The sequence below is a fragment of the Pinus tabuliformis genome, chromosome 7, assembly GCF_031772625.1.
Source record: "Pinus tabuliformis cultivar Carrire ecotype Pingquan chromosome 7, CPIR1, whole genome shotgun sequence".
Taxonomy (NCBI): domain Eukaryota; kingdom Viridiplantae; phylum Streptophyta; class Pinopsida; order Pinales; family Pinaceae; genus Pinus; species Pinus tabuliformis.
Genome location: NC_142293.1, coordinates 802733250 through 802749781, shown reverse-complemented (window position 1 = coordinate 802749781; position 16532 = coordinate 802733250).

Genomic DNA, 16532 nt, shown 5'->3' with positions numbered 1-16532 from the left:
TATTCCAAAATTTGATGGTCCCTTTGCAATTATTTAAGTCATCGAAACTATATTCACAATCCATAAAGAAACATTTTTTTATACTTTTTTCACATAAAAAGGTTATAACAAGTGACAAACAAAGCATCCAAATTACAAATAAATTTGTTAAAAACTGCCACTAAAAATATATTACTAAATGAAGTATTCCAACCATTAAATAAAACATGAGCAAAATTATTGAGTTATTTCTTTTAATGTTCTAATGAGTTTTTCTTATAATACTCTTATTATTTTTACTTGAACTTGCAAATGCATTGCTACCGTAAATGAAATTATCAACCCATAACAACAAACTAATATTGAATAATGTAAACCTAAGGACACAAAACAAAATAACGTGACAAGAGAACAAGTAGAGTAAAGCACAAAGAATGGTTGTATTACGTGTATAAATTGAAAACATTATTACATATCTAACCAAAGCATTACATAATTTTTGAAACAAATTCCTTAAATATCCTCAAGATATCATGGGACTTTACGTAAATCTATTGGCTTTGCTTACAACACCTAATCTCAACACCCAATCTAGTAAGAACATCTAGTGAAGCAAACAATGAAAGAAACTTTCTAGGAAGCTAACCCTAATAACCCTTACCTGAAGCTCAAAACACTCAACAACTCAAATTTATGCACCACTAGGAAACTAACCCTAATAACCCTTACCTGAAGCTCAAAACACTCAACAACTCAAATTTATGCACCATACTATATTTGATAGCGGTTATGCTATATTCACATCTACAATCTAAAGGTTAAACTATACAATCACACAAGCTAGCACAATAGTGACAATGAGAATGTCACTTAATGAGTGATATTGCATTATTGCAGCAAAATCAATCTGATTTTCTAAAATACTTCACACAAGCTAGCACAATAGTCACAATGAGAATGACACTTATTGAGTGATATTGCATTATTGCAGCAAAATGAATCTGATTTTCTAAAATACTTTATACTAGAAATTGCCCCAAAAGGTGCAAAGAGAGGCCAATAGGATTGTTGAATTGGAAAAGTTGTATTTTGCCTATACATATCAAAGAATGGCAGTGCCATATGCACACTCTTCTTAGCGATGATAAATCAGATCTTCTTGTCGCCTACAATATAAGATGTCGTAGCTATTCAAAGGATGTTTCTTATATTGCCAACATCGAAAACTTTTATTATTCTATATCATCTAATAGACCCGTAGATGCATGGAGCTTTTGTATAAACTCTCTAGTATGATATTCACCTAATGTTTTACACTACCAACAAAATAATTTGCCACTTTAAAGGTAAGTGTAACAGAGTTCCACTCATAAGCAAAGACAACCTTTTTGTTTACAATTATGAATAGGCAACACTGATGGGAATCATTTACAAATCATCTGCCTAGGTTTGATATTTTCGTCATTATTTAATAGTAAACCAAAAAACATAACTTGTGACCCAAATATATATATATATAGTATTCAACCAAAATAATCTAGCCCATAACCCATTTTTTTAATCCAAATTAAATACTTTTGAAAGATCCTTACCAAAAATCAAAGAGTGCTTTTTATTGGAGTTGGGATTTGAAAAACATTTAATTCATTAGAAATATAATTAATATTATAATAATAATTTTTACAATTTGTAAAAACAAAGTATCTCATTACAAACATTTTTCCTTCCAATTTTTACCCAATACAATAAAATATTAAGCGATAGATTAAAAAAAAAAAAAATCTATAAAAACATGTGAGTAAACTCATGTTGTTCCATGTGAATTGCAAGGTTTCCCAATGTTAGTGCCCCCTATTAAACAAACAATACAAGTACCCTGATGGCTTGTCCTTCACGTTTGCTTCCCCACTCTCACATCATTACCCATGGCTGACTTGGTCCTCTTGTGGCTTGTCCTTCACATGTTTCCCCACTCTGACATCCCTCTATAGATCTCTACAAATCTCTCAACTATCCATCGACACAGAGTTTCTGATTTTTTCCCTTTATGATGATTATGTTTGTGCTTATGATTCACACTATTACTTTTCTCCTTAAGACTTAGGATTGAGACCTGACACCATCTTTTATTTACCTCTTATTCTTGTTTTTTTCCTTTATGCAAAGACTTAAATTATGATGGGAAGTAACTCATGGAAAATATATTATTTATCTAAGTATCAAATATTTTTTAAAAATTTAATTTTGAATGATTTTCTTGCAAATCTTAAGAATAAAAAATCACTACACTTATTTAAAAATCATGCACAAATATAGCAACAATATCTAGAAATAATGACATAAAATATATGAGGCAGTTATCCATATTGAAATATTTATTTTTGCAATGTTAAATATTATAAATTACATTGGTCAATGCTATGACAAAGTTGTTTTATCAACATTTAATGAAATGATTGATTTAATCAATAATGCCAATGTGTGAGCTTGTTATGTTGTTGGTACATACAACAACAACCATTGAACTTTCTAAATGTGATACTTATTCATGTGTCTCGTAGTCCTTGACCAAGGCTGGGCATTTTGGGCTTGTGGAAAAAGGAAAAAAGTGTTGGTTACGATTGGAAATATTAAAGAAAAAAAAATTATATTTTTCAACTTTTAATTTATGGTGTAATCATGGTTGTTATCTAGAGTTTTGATATCACTTTGATGGCTAGACAAGAAAAACATACAAAAATATAATAGATAGAATTGCTACTATGTAAATCAAATTAAGTCAATTAATTATTTGAAAATAAATCATTAAATAAACTCAAAATTATTAATAATTTTGTTAATAGACATTTATATTTTTTTATAGGGCTTTTAGAATTGTCAAGAATTATTAGGTGGACCCTAGGAATTTAAACTCGATAGAATAATGTAGAATATTATTAGTAGCGTCCACAAATAAAAAGTTGAGATTTACCTCCAAAATAGCTATGTTTTTTTTCCTTTCAATTAAATTGATTAATTAAAGACAATGTCATATTAACAAGTGTCATTGTTTTTAAAGACTATGTCATTTGTAGGAAAAAAAAATCATACTAATTGATGCACAGATGTCATGTCTCGACGAAAAGGTGAGGCGTAAAGACATGAGGTCAACCGTAAAATGTGAGTTCATATGGTGCACAAATGTCAGTGTAAAATGTGAGGTCATATGGTGCACATGTTAGACGTAGACTAAAAAGATAGAAGAAAATATGATATGAATTGTGATTCAAAAGAAACATGTAGTCTAAAAAGGTAGAAGAAAATCTGAGATGAATTTATTCAAAAGAAAGACCTATCAACCTAACTAAAAATATTAATTTTATTATTATTAAATTAAAAATATTATTTTTATTATCATTAAATTAATAATTTCTATTATTGATTTTAGTCATAAAATGTAAATAAATTAGTTGAAATGTGTTTGTAACATAAAGGAACGTTGGTGTGATGAAAAATTCAATAATAACATCTTTTAGATTACAAAACAGCAAAAATAGCAACTTTAGTAAAAAGACCACATTTAGTGAAGTAAAAAGGAAATGTTTAGTAAAAAGACCATATTTCACAATAATAGGAAAAAGTAACATTTGTTATGTACATTTTACGGGCTTCCATAAACAAAAATACTCAACATAAGGTATTACAGTATTACAGGTTGCACGTTCTTTCATAAAAATTAAAATTCAGACCAAAAGACTCAACAGAGGGTATTACAGGTTGCACTTTCTTTCATAAAAAATAGAATTAGAAAATATGTCGTGTTTGACGTTCAATATCACATGACAGTGTTCTTTTCTCTGATACAAGTAGAAAAATTGTGTACAACACCCAACAATTTTTCAAGGGGCAAGCTTCTAATATTAATTTTGTAAAATCCAATAATCTAGAAATCAATATTGTCTATCATATACTTAAAAATTGACCTTTTTCACAATATAATGTACAAATTTTGCTTCAACTAGTATACAAAATCTCTGCAAGTTCCACTCCTCTGCGATTGTGGACTTCCATAATAAGATTCCTGGCGTAAACCTCCGCAATTGTGGAGTTCCATAATGAGATTTTTGGCGTAAAAATGTGAGGTCAGCCATAAAATATGATGTCATATGGTGCACAGACGTGAGCATAAAATGTGAGGTCATATGGTGCACAGATGTAATGCGTAGGTTAAAAGGTAGACGAAAATATGAGGTTAAATGATTCAAAAGAAAAGCCTATCAGCCTAATTAATTATTATTATTATTATTATTATTAAGAAGAAGAAATGGTGATGAATTTTATCAAATATTTATTATAAATTGAAATAATAAAAAATAAATAACCACACTAAAATAATTGGCGTTCTCTCCCATGTTAACCTTTTATTACCCTTCAACATGTGTTCAAGTTGAATAATCTTTCTAAGTTTCATGGGAATCTCTTAATTGTAATTGAACAAAGCAAGTTTCATAATCCCTTCCCCTTAAATAAAATATAGATACCCGGAGAAACAACATCTCATCCAAAATAACTTGTTCTCAAAAAGCTCAACAATTACACAGCACCTTCCTCTTATTCATGGACAAATTTCAACCTCATTTGCTACTAAGTACTTTAATATTCAATAATAAGTACTTTAATATACTAAATTGCGAACTATTATAACCTTAGTCTCTTGTCATACGTCAAACTCTACAACATCATTGCATTGCATTGCATTACGTTTTGTCGTGCGACAAATAAGTTGCAATTTGAATTCATGGAAATAAGAAACTACTCGGCTCATAACCTACGAATCACTGATTTTTCTAGTCATTTATTTTCTAATTTGTTGTACTTTTATGTAAATTAGAGATAAAATGCTCCTCCTCTGTTACAGACAGAACTTTGCGGATTTTTAATCTGCCTTCCAGAGCCTCAGGTTGTACTGTGAATGTGTAATAAAAAGTATTGAAAACCTCATCAGTGTAAAATGTGATGTCATATGGTCCATAGATGTACGCTTTTTAGTTCCAGAGAATCAGGTTGTACTGTGAATGTGTAATAAAAAGCATTGGAAACCTCGTCAGTGTAAAATATGATGTCATATGGGCCATAGATGTACGCTTTTTAGTCCCTGCCGCCTGCGGCATGGGACTATAGTAATCGGTTTTGTAACTAACATTAGTTTATGTTTGAACTCACTTGAAGTTTTTTTCCCCGCTTCATAAAATATCGTTGTTCAAGGTATCAAATGATATAAAATATTGTTGTTCAACCTATCAAATTATAGTAATGAACCAACCAATCAGATGTTTTCTCATCTTATTTGGCCTCTTCCTGAGGCAAAGAGGTTATATGAGGCTATTTTGTTCATATAATTTCTGGATTCAATGGGTTTGCTCGATGAGTATTTTTGAAACCAAAACTAATGCTAGCATTAGTCAATACAAATTAAATGTTTGGTTTTTTTGTGTTTGACAAATTAAATGTTTGGTTTTTTTGTGTTTGACAAATTAAATGTTTGGTTTTTTTGTGTTTGTTTCTATATTATTTATGGTAGGTACGAGACACCACGCCACATGGTTGTGCACATGTAATGGTGTGGTGTGGTGTCTACCGCTAGGGTCTTCGTCCATTACGCGTATGAACTTCGGGATCACGCACTTATGAATATGAACCCAACTTTCCTGTAACGAACTTTACAAGACTCGGCTTTCTTAGCTTCCCTGTAACCTGCTTTACTGAAATCAGATTTCCCATAACTACACTTCGGATTTCCGATAACTACGCTTGGATACCTCAACCTTCACCATTCTTTTGCACTTTTCTGCACTTGTCCTCCACAATCGAAGTGCACTGAACTTGACGTCTCTCGGCATCTCTATTCTACTTCCCTCCACACCACTGCATGCAGAGTGTTGATGTTTCTTATCCTATCGGTGAAGTTGTTGCTGGTTGATTGGACACAGAGGAAGGTACCTGCTATTAGCTAGAACAGTCATAAATACCAGTTGGAAGAGTTAGAATTTCTTGGGTAAGTTATCTTTATAGGAAAAATTATATAAATTATCTATTTCGATTCTGCTTTTGGTTATGTTTCTTCCTGGTTTTATAACATTCAATATTAAAAAATAACAACTATATTTTCTACAGATCATAAACTCAAGCCATCCACCAATTGTTTTATTCAAGTTTACTGTCCTTACAAAAAGTAGTACATACTATAAACATTTTCTATAGATAATGAAGATGTAGTTACAAACGATATAGTAGAGAAGAATATGCGTCCTCTGAAAGGAAGAAGTATAAAATTAGTCGAAATTCAAATGTTATTCAATATTTGCAAGTTTGCCGTTATTTCAATAGAAGTTCACATGTACCTAGGCAAGTGCCTTCTGCTACTGTTGTTGTTGGTTTACTATTATTGTTGGTAAAATAGATGTTTTTACTCCCCTATCGGGCTACCTCTTCCTCCACGCAGTATTAAGACCCCCTGAAAGAAAACATAGAAATGGAAGAACTTCTAGTGCCATGCATAGCGCCCACGAATAACAACTATCTTTCCTGCAAATCATAAACTCTCTAGCAAAACATGCCAAGCCAATTCAAACCATTTAGGCAATACGCAAATACCTTGTGACATTTAGGCAATACACTAATACTACATGTTTAATCAAGTTGCAAAGACAAAAAATAGATTAATAGATTTGCATGTGTTATAAATCATCAATCATCCTCAATTTTATATGGCCAAAATGGTGATCCTTTCTTGGGAAATCTAGTTGAATTGCTAAATATTTGTTTTCGCTTTCTAGCTCTTAATTGAAAAAAAGGATGAATTTCAATAAACACGTGAAAAGGAGTACTTCCCTGCCTGACCCTTGTGACGACCTGGGTCAAGTGGCGGAGTTACTGCATTTATTATTTGATAGGCATTAGCCTGTGAAAGGTTCTCCATGAGAGATTTTGATTTTGATGTTTTTCCCTGAATACTCGCGGGCCCTTGTTGAACGCAACTAATTATAAGTAATTGTGCTTTCACTTGATCAAATGGTTAACTGGTTCCGAATCATTTTCCAGGTGCTCGAAGAGGATCAACTAAATTGAGATCAATTTCCGCATTCTCTAGTTCTCTCCCCTCCCTTGTTCTTTATATGCAATTTGGGGTTGTTAAATTTGAGGTTCTTACTTAACCAAGCATTGTTAGCAGGTGACTTTCCCATATGTTTCTGAAGAGTGCTTTGGTCCGATTTTCATTTCGAGGAGAATCAATGCTTTCCAGCGCCTCATTGTTGGGGAACCGGACTCCCAAAAAAAGTTGTTCCTACAGATCATCATTGATATTCTTCGCGTCCCCAACCAGACTGCGAACTTATGGATCAGGATTTTCTACAGTGATGGTACAAATCAAGAAGCCAACATGGCCTGCCCTGCCTTTCAGTATAGGCCATCACTGTGTTACGTAACCAAAGCAAACCCAGGAAGAAGTAGAAGCTATGGAGATGTCGAGTTTTGCACAGCTACAAAGGCATGATTCCCTCGAGGTGATTCTCGGTGAGGCCAATCTTCACAATAAGAACTGGCCCTACAGACATGAAGAAGATCCTGAGGAGAAGAAATTTGAAAGTCGTTTGTATACGTCTCTGAGCTAGAAGAAAACCCACCCCCGAGTCCTTCTCAGCCTATAGGAGAAACCCTAGCTACAACAGAAGCTCCTTCAAAGAAGTATGCACTCACCAAGGAAGACTTGGCGTATAAAAGGTTTCAAGCTGAGAAATTAACCTTAGAAATGAAAACAAACAATGATATAGAAAGGCTAATGCAAAAGGATACTCACATGAGGACTCATTCAAAGGAAATAAGTAAGGAAGAAGTCCCAGCACAAACATTGGAAATCCCAAAATCACCTGCTTTAGCTTCACTAGTTGCCCAAGATTTGGTCACAAGGAACATGCATGTCACACAAGATGATCCTTCCAATTCCCTTCCCTTTGTCCCTGACTAGATTACCTGACCAAATACCAAATTGTAGATCTTAATCTCTTTCATTATGACTCTCAAAAGAAAAAGGTTGTCAAAACCATTACTTCCAGAGACAACCAAGGGACGGTGGCACCACAGAGTTAACACTGACAGAAGGAACTCACCTGGATCCAAAGATCACTGCCTTAGCCAATGTTGTCATTGCCCATTGCCCAAGCCACCAGTGACAACATTCTATCCATGAAGATAAAGATCAGTGAACTGGAATCAACCCATGATAGGGTGAAAGAACAAGTGTATGTCATCAGAGTTCAATTAGCCAACACCCATAAGGTTGATGACTACCTTCAAGCTATTATAAGCATCACTGTGGAAGCCCAGGAAGATATGAGAATTCATATCAGACCTTTCTATTCATTAATGCAGAACTTCCAGGACTTATGTGTCAAGACAAGTCAGATGAAGAGAAAGGCCTCAAATCTAAAAGATGAATTCCACGCATACATGGAACAACTATCTGATATCTATATCTGTCTGAGGGGGGATAGGCATAAAGATCAGGATGCCAACAACAGATGAAACATCATAGATAGAAACAGAGGAAACATTCCTTCAGGTAGTTCCACCAACATCAGATCCATATCAATACCCAAATACATATCATATTGAAGGATTCAATGACAACGAACTAACCATCTCTTGAATCTATCCATCTTGACGGGAAACTACTCAAACAACCGGTCTGATCCTGTATTTAGGAAAGAACCAAACCAGCGATACCAGCAGCAACCAAGTGTACTACATGCAATAAACTTATGTCGCATCTAAAGCACAAGATGTTTGGTGTCGACACATATATAAAAATGATTCCATTTATTAAACATTAATTATCTTTTATTTTATTTCAAATAAATAATTTAGGATGGTTCCAGTCAACGTCCACCATGATCAGATGTGCTAAGTTAGTTTTATGTAGTTGTATAACGGCAAGGAAAAATATTTGTTCTACTCACTACCACTATCTATTTTAACATATCCCTTGCCCTGTATCACAAGTGGCCAAAAAGTTTCTAAATCGATTAGCATATCAATACATGAATCAAAATTATATCCTAATCACTGAGCGACAAATCATTCGGTGCAAGTCCATGTCCCTCAATTTCTTTTAAAAAAGGACTTACCTCGTGGATTCAGTTATATGTTATGCTCACATTTTGACCAAGATCCAGCTCGTTGGATATGTCAATGGAATACTTAGGCTGTAAGAAGGTCATTTTTATTAATTTTTCATCAAAGCCACTGAGTTTCAGAAACACAGAAATAAAGATGTTAGTTTCCAAGAGGGCTACAAGTTTGTGAGATATATATATAACACATATCTAACCCTCCGTCATTATGCCTAGCTTGCGTGATAAATATATCATTCTAAGCAAGAAACATCTCTTGAGGGGTTCTCGTTTTTTCCTAGAAGAAGATTTAACTGTAAAAGACAGGAGGAAAGAAGGGAGGAAATTTTAAAGGTTAGGGCAGCGAAAGATGAAGGAAAGAGAGCATGGATTTGTAAAGGCAAAGCTGTGATAGCATGACTTGGACCTCCTTCCAAAACAGAGCAACAAGATGGTAATAAAGACGATGTAACAAACTCTTCAACGGGAAATCAGAAAGCAAGGTCAGTATGGGAAAGCAGGGACAAAGACTCAAATGTGAGACTTGCATGTCAAAATAAATAGCAATCAAGTCATACCCAGGTTTCCTTAAGATTAGTTTGTTGGAACTGCAGAAGTTACCCATGGAGACGAGAACCTAGGTTAGGGCCTATTGCGGAAGATAGAGACATAATTTGCCTTATAGAAACACATGAGCATGAAGGGTGCAAGACACCTCTGTTTGAAGGATACTGGAAGATGGTAGTGTGGAACAAGGAAGCAAGGAATGGCAAAGGGGACGAGGGTATCATGGTTTTAGTAAGGGAGAAAGAAGATCATCTCTTTCAATTAGAAAAAGAAGACTCAAATAAGCAATTCATTTGGTTTAAAATATCAAAAAATGAACACCACATCATAATTGCAACATGCTATTTTGTGTTACAGGTTTCAAAAATCTACAGAGGTAGAGGGCTTGACCACAAAGATCCATTTGCAACCTTAAAAGCGGATATTGCAACATATTCGCAGCGAGGTGAAGTCCTTATAGTGGGTGATTTCAATGTTAGGATTGCAAGTGAGCAAGCTAGCATTCTATGTTGTAAAGATGATTGTGACCCTATTTGGCTTACAGAGGAAAGTAATCATCAATGGGAAAGAATTTCAGAGGACAAGGGTTGCAATCTCTTTGGTGAACAACTGTTTACTATATGTGGGGCCTTTGATTTAGTCATTTGTAATGGCTTGACTAGATGGGCAAAGTCCAGTAATCTCACTTGCAATACTTACAGTGGAGCAAGTGTGGTAGATTATATAATTTGCTCGCATGTTTTGCGTGAGAAAATGGAGGAAGTTTTGATTGGAGATCACCTGTGGGACTTGAAATCAGATCACAAGCCAAATTATTTATGTTTATCTTGAATTGGAAAGAAACAATTAGAATAAAAAATTCAGCATGTCCAACAAAATCTCTCACAGGGCAGAATTCTTTTGACTCTAGAAAATTGTAATACCTTCAAAATGATGCTAGAAAAGGCTCCTAGAGAAGGAGAAAATTACAATTCACAATCTTCATAATAATGAATTAACACATTTAATTCAATGCGCACTTGCAAAGTGCAAAAGAACAAAAATTAAGAAGTTTGAAACAAATTGCTTTCCGGTTAATGCTTGGTTTGACGAAGAGTGCAAAAAGGTAAGGAGAATGTGGAAAGAGTCAAACAAGAATAACATAAAATTCAAAGCTTACAAACAGTTATTAGGCAAGAAAAAGGTCGATTTCATGGTTTCAAGGAGGGAAGAACTAATCTTCCTTGGGAAAAATAATCCCAAATTATTTTGAAGGAGCTCCAATCGAAAAAGATATAAATTGGAAATAATATTACAGCTTCTAAATGGTTTGAATATGCAAAACAACTCTATGAGCAGGTTCCCAAGGTTGACCCTCCCCCTTGGTCAACACTGATACTGAACTCTTCACGATACAAGAGGTAGAGATGGGTATCAAGAAGTTGGGTGTTGGAAAAGCAAAAGACTTAGTTGAACTCCAAGCAAAATATCTAAAGTGGGCTCAAAGATTCTTGCACTTCACATTACAAAAATCTTCAACAACATCATACAACAAGGGCTCCCCACAGATTGGACAACTAGTCTGACAATAACTCTTTTCAAGAGCGGTGACGTCAATAATCCCTTCAATTATAGGACCATCATGATAAACCCTTTGTTTGCAGAGCTATTTGGAAGCACGCTAGAAAACAAAATTAGCAAGTGGGCAGAAGAAAGATAAGTGTGCTAAAGGGCAAGCAGGTTTTAGAACTAAACATTCCACAGCTGATCATTGTATAACTTTAAGGCACATCATTGAAAAAGTTTGGGAGAAGAAAGAAGAAGTCTTTTGTTGCTTTGTTGATTTCAGAAAAGCGTTTGACTCAGTTCCTAAGGATAAGCTTTGGCACAGAATGGAGGAACTTGGGGTTCCTAAACATTTGAGAGCAGTTGTGCATAGGCTGTATGAAGAGGTGAAAGTCAAAATTAGAACTTCAGCAGGCATTTCCAAAAGTTTTAGAAGCGATATCAGGGTCAAGCAAGGTTGCCCACTGTCTCCTACCCTTTTTGGTTTATATATTAACAAGCTTGAGGAGTGGTTAAATTCGCAAGGGGGTGATGGTATCTATTTGGGCAAGTTTGTTATAAGGCTTCTTTTGTATGTAGCTAACCTTATTCTGATTGCTAAATCGACTCTTGGTTTGCAAGAGCACTTACTATCCCTTAGTGGTCTTCTCTAAGAAAAGAAAACATAACCAGTATAAGTTCTACTTTGAAGGCAACATTATGGAAGAAGTTGCGGACTACAAATACCTCGGAATTGACTTCAACAAAAATCTAAGCTAGAATGGTTGTAGAGAGAAAAGAACTTTGCGGGGTTGGAAAGCATTTTATGCTTTTCAAAATAGGTGTAGAGAGGCAGAGTTATGGGACTAGAAAACCAATCAAACTCTTTTTGGGCTTTCAGTGATTCCGATGATTCTCTATTGTTGTGAACTATGGGTCGGCAGTACATCTGACATGCAATGGAGACAAATTGAGAAAATTCAGAAGTGTTTGATTACCATCAAATTTAAGATTAAAAGTGCAGTTCCTTATGATATCTTGTTAAGTGAAACAAGGAGTGCTCCTATTGAAGCCATTGCTATTGTGCGAGTCATAAGGTATTAAAAAAAATTTGAGCAAATGGAAGAGGGTAGATGGCCTAAGGTTTTCTTTAATGATAGATTGTGCAAGAGCAAAAAAAATTGGATGCAGCAAAATAACAAATGGTTTAGTAAATGGGGTATTTGCTTGAACACGTGTCCCAAAAACAACAAAGTGATAAAAGTTTTTGTTATGGAAAAGTTTCACAAGCGTACTTGGGATAATGAGCTAGGAAGAAAGAAAAATTACTATCTTGAAGTGTTTAATCCCACTCATAGTCATCAACCAAAAGCATACATAGAGGTCAATATCTCTTGGAGAGCCAAAATTCTTATTGCTCAGTTAAGGACTAATTCTCATCAACTCCATTGTGAAACACGGCGCTGAAAAAGGCCAAAGGAAGTGTGGGAGGAAAGAGTATACATTTTTGTTCTTCCGTAAAAGAGGAAACATAAAAATATTTCATTTTAGAATGTGAAACCTTCAAAGACAACAAGTTATGCAGATATGCTAGTAGCTAGCTCTTGAGATAATCTATTTAGCGAGAGGTTTGTTGAGAAGCTAGCAGCATTTATTTTGAAGCTTCACAAAAAAAAACCGAATACATCAAGCAGATGAAGAAGCAATCTGTCCCATAGGCTATCTTTAGCCTCGTAGATGTTGAAATAATTTCTTTCTTTCTTTCAACTTTTGTATCTTTGAAACCGCCTTATCTTACATTTTTGCAATGCTCCACAAAGACACCTCCGTTGTTGTTGCCCGATAGTTCTAAAGCGTAATCATCACACTGCAATATAACTTCAAAGAAGTCCAAACTAAAAATGATATATTCAAAAACCATCTTCGATCCATCTATCTGTAAGCCTTTAAGAGGAAATCAAAGCAACTAAATTGATAGAACAGCGAAAATCAAGAAAATCCCCGCCAGCTGTTCTATGAAAATCCCCAGGCAAAATACCCTCCTCCACTGCCCAGATCTAATGTCGATGAAGAGGCTTCCCCAAGTATTTTACAGCAATGCCCGAAATGCGGTCGACCTCTTCTCTGAGCTTGGCGTTCTCGATACGTAACTGCTGCTCATCAAATGAAATCTCTCCTAATGTGACCCGACCTCCACAGTTGGGACATGTTATGCTGCTCAAAGCACCTCGGTACCTCATGTTATCCCGACGAAGCTTCTCATTCTCTGATTTTAGCATAATCTTATCCTGCCGTTCATGGTGACCCTTACGCAGTTGTATAGACCCTATCATTTCCGGTATGCAAATATATTTGAATACAGATAGGCTGGTCTGGTGGCAGGGACATGCTGCCCCGCAAGCCAACCTTGTTTAAAAAAGTAAACGAAAATCTGAAGTTTACTGATTCAAGAAAGACTTATCGGCCTAAAAATACCGATTTGTCACGTTGACTTCAAACTTTGATAAATCGTTTCACAAGCAATATTGTCCTGTGATTGCTGGTAATTATGTTTAGAGTTGGAAGCTTAAAACTTAAGAGGAAAAAACTGTGAACAACAGCAGCAAATTAGCACCAAAATAGTGAAATAATAAAGTAAACATATTTAGGGTGACCACAGCCTGTATTTTGCATTTATCCGAAAAGGATCTTGAAAAGTGAAAAGGCCATTGTTTGTTTATTGACGCTGAAGCTTAGGGATGAGTCAGCACACAGGAATCCCATAGGTGTCGTGATTGTACGCGCCCCTTTAAAGAGGCGCAGTACTATGCACACTCCTCTACAAGGGCATTGTGACCACACATGCATATAAAATGCGTTGGAGAGCCCAACGATGCTGATGCCCAGAAATGCGTTGGAGAGCCTACAGGTGCGCCCAACGATGCTGATGTATCGATTCAGTTCTCAGGAAGTTATTTTACTTTTCATATAACTGAATGGACTCCAAATGGGTCAAATTTCCAAGTGCCGCAAGAGATCCTATCAATTCCACATGCCAAGGAAGAGAGCTCGGGAGCTGATAGAGAAGGCAGCAGAAGGGAAAAGACAAAAGATGGAGCAAGTCATCTTGTCACTTCGTCCTCTATAACCCAAATTATTGAGGATGAAGCACAAACAGAGAAGGCAATAGAAGAAAAAGGCAGAAGATTGAATGCTTGTTGTCATTGATGGAACAAGTTGTTCTATAACTCAGACCTGGATTGAAGATTGGTTTGGAAAAAAAGTTATTTATAGGTTCTCGTTTGGCTATCTTAGAGACAAAGCCAGAGATAGACACGAAAGTCAAGATAATTCCAATAGCTTACACTCTTCCCCGCAGAAGAACAAGGGCAGGCAAAGGAAGAAAGAAGATTGTTTAACAGCCGGAGTCCCATGCACAAATAATTCTGTTCAGAGAGCCCTTTTTAAAATACAGAATTTATGTTCTCAAAGAATCAATAAAGCATAGACAAAGCCATTCCATTGCTGGAGTTCTAAAGTGGGTTTATCCAAGGTAAAATCTGTGCATTAAATCGCATAGGTTTCTCCAGGGTAAAATATGTGCATTAAATTGCATCGTTGTGTGTTGACATTCTGTTATTTTTCTGTATATAGAGAGCAGTAAGCACATCTACGAGATTATAAATCGATAACTGAAAAAACGTTGTTGAACACAGGTTGTGACAAACTTTTAGCAGGATACCTGCTACAGTTTACAGATCATATTAAAACACAATTAACACTAGCACAACAATAGCAAGTACACTACATGCAGACAAAATGGAGTATGGCAATATCATTGAAGAGACTGAAACTTTTGGTCATGTTATAAAGGGCAAAATTGTTCCAGATTACATTAAGCGCAATTCTTCACGTATGAAAATCAAATTAATGGTGGAGAGAGTATGTTTCCTCCCCCAGTTTCACTAAACCGAAACCATGCAACCTTAGTGCAATATAGTGCGATGATAGTTGAGCATGCAAGATAGGATTTAGGAGGAATCAGTTTGGAAAGGTTTGAATGATGTTGCAAATATAATATGGTCGGATGATATTAAGCACGTTAGATAGGATTTAGGAGGAATCAGTTTGGAAAGGTTTGAATGATGTTGCAAATACAATATTGGGGATCATCCGATGATTGGTTTGTTAAGTCTCTCATCGTTCAACGTGAATGTGAAAAGTTAGTTCACCCCCATGTTGAAGTGAGTTCACCTAATTAATGCAGAGTTGGGGTTTACAAAGTTTATACGTATTAAAAGATTAAAAAAAAGAAAAAAAACACAGATGTTGGAAGTGCAATGTGGAAGCAAATTACAGTAGTCTATAAATGATAGTTGAGAAGTGAGGAGGCTGCAAGCTAGAGGTCACTTTAAAAAGTATAAAAATAAGCAGAAGGCAAAACAATGGCAAAACAAAGAATGACCATGGAAGGCAAACTACCATAAGCAATAGTACCAACTTACCAAAAATATTTTCTTAACTGACATGTAAATACTATAAAAGGTTGTACTTACCACTGACTCAATATCAGACCCATGTAAGAACAGAAACAAGGTATTTAATTCTATTGGAATTTAATAGAAAATCAAGGGTTTGCATTTGCAATAAATGAATAGTTTACCTATGATGAATTTTGCAGTTGACGATGCATTGATGTTAATTTGCTACTGTTATATGAATGACGAATTCATACGTACATTCAATGTCTTTTGTTTTTTTGTTATTCAATTTGGTGAGTCAATTGAGCCAATGACATCGTACCATTCAAAGTTCTCTATTCCCTTTCCTCAAAGAATTAATATCTTCCGCATATAAGTTTAATTTGGAAAGATTAAAAAAACAAAAATTCTCAACTCAACACTAAATAGCTCTAATGGGTTTGATACAAAACAAAGGCACAGGCCCCTATTTAAAGAAGCATAAGGGTTGATGTGATCCTTCACAAGCCCTATTCCGTTAGTCCTAAATCTCGACGATATTGCATGGAAATCATTCATGACTAATTATACCGGAGTTATTGAAATCATACATGACAAGTGTCATTGGAGTGGTCGTCGAGACTTACTGTGGTAATTCTACAAATACCTGTCTAGGTCCATAGTAAGTTATCCTATACATTCTTGAAATTTTGGATAGAGAAAAACATCCGATTAGATCCCGTAGACTTTCTTATTTACTTGGTTTATCTTACCTCTCGTTCTCTCTCCCAAAGTTTATCTCTAGCTATCTGTTCTGTGTACTTCTGACTAATGTTACTGTAGTTCAATTTTCCCCGGTGAGTAGCATATCCCA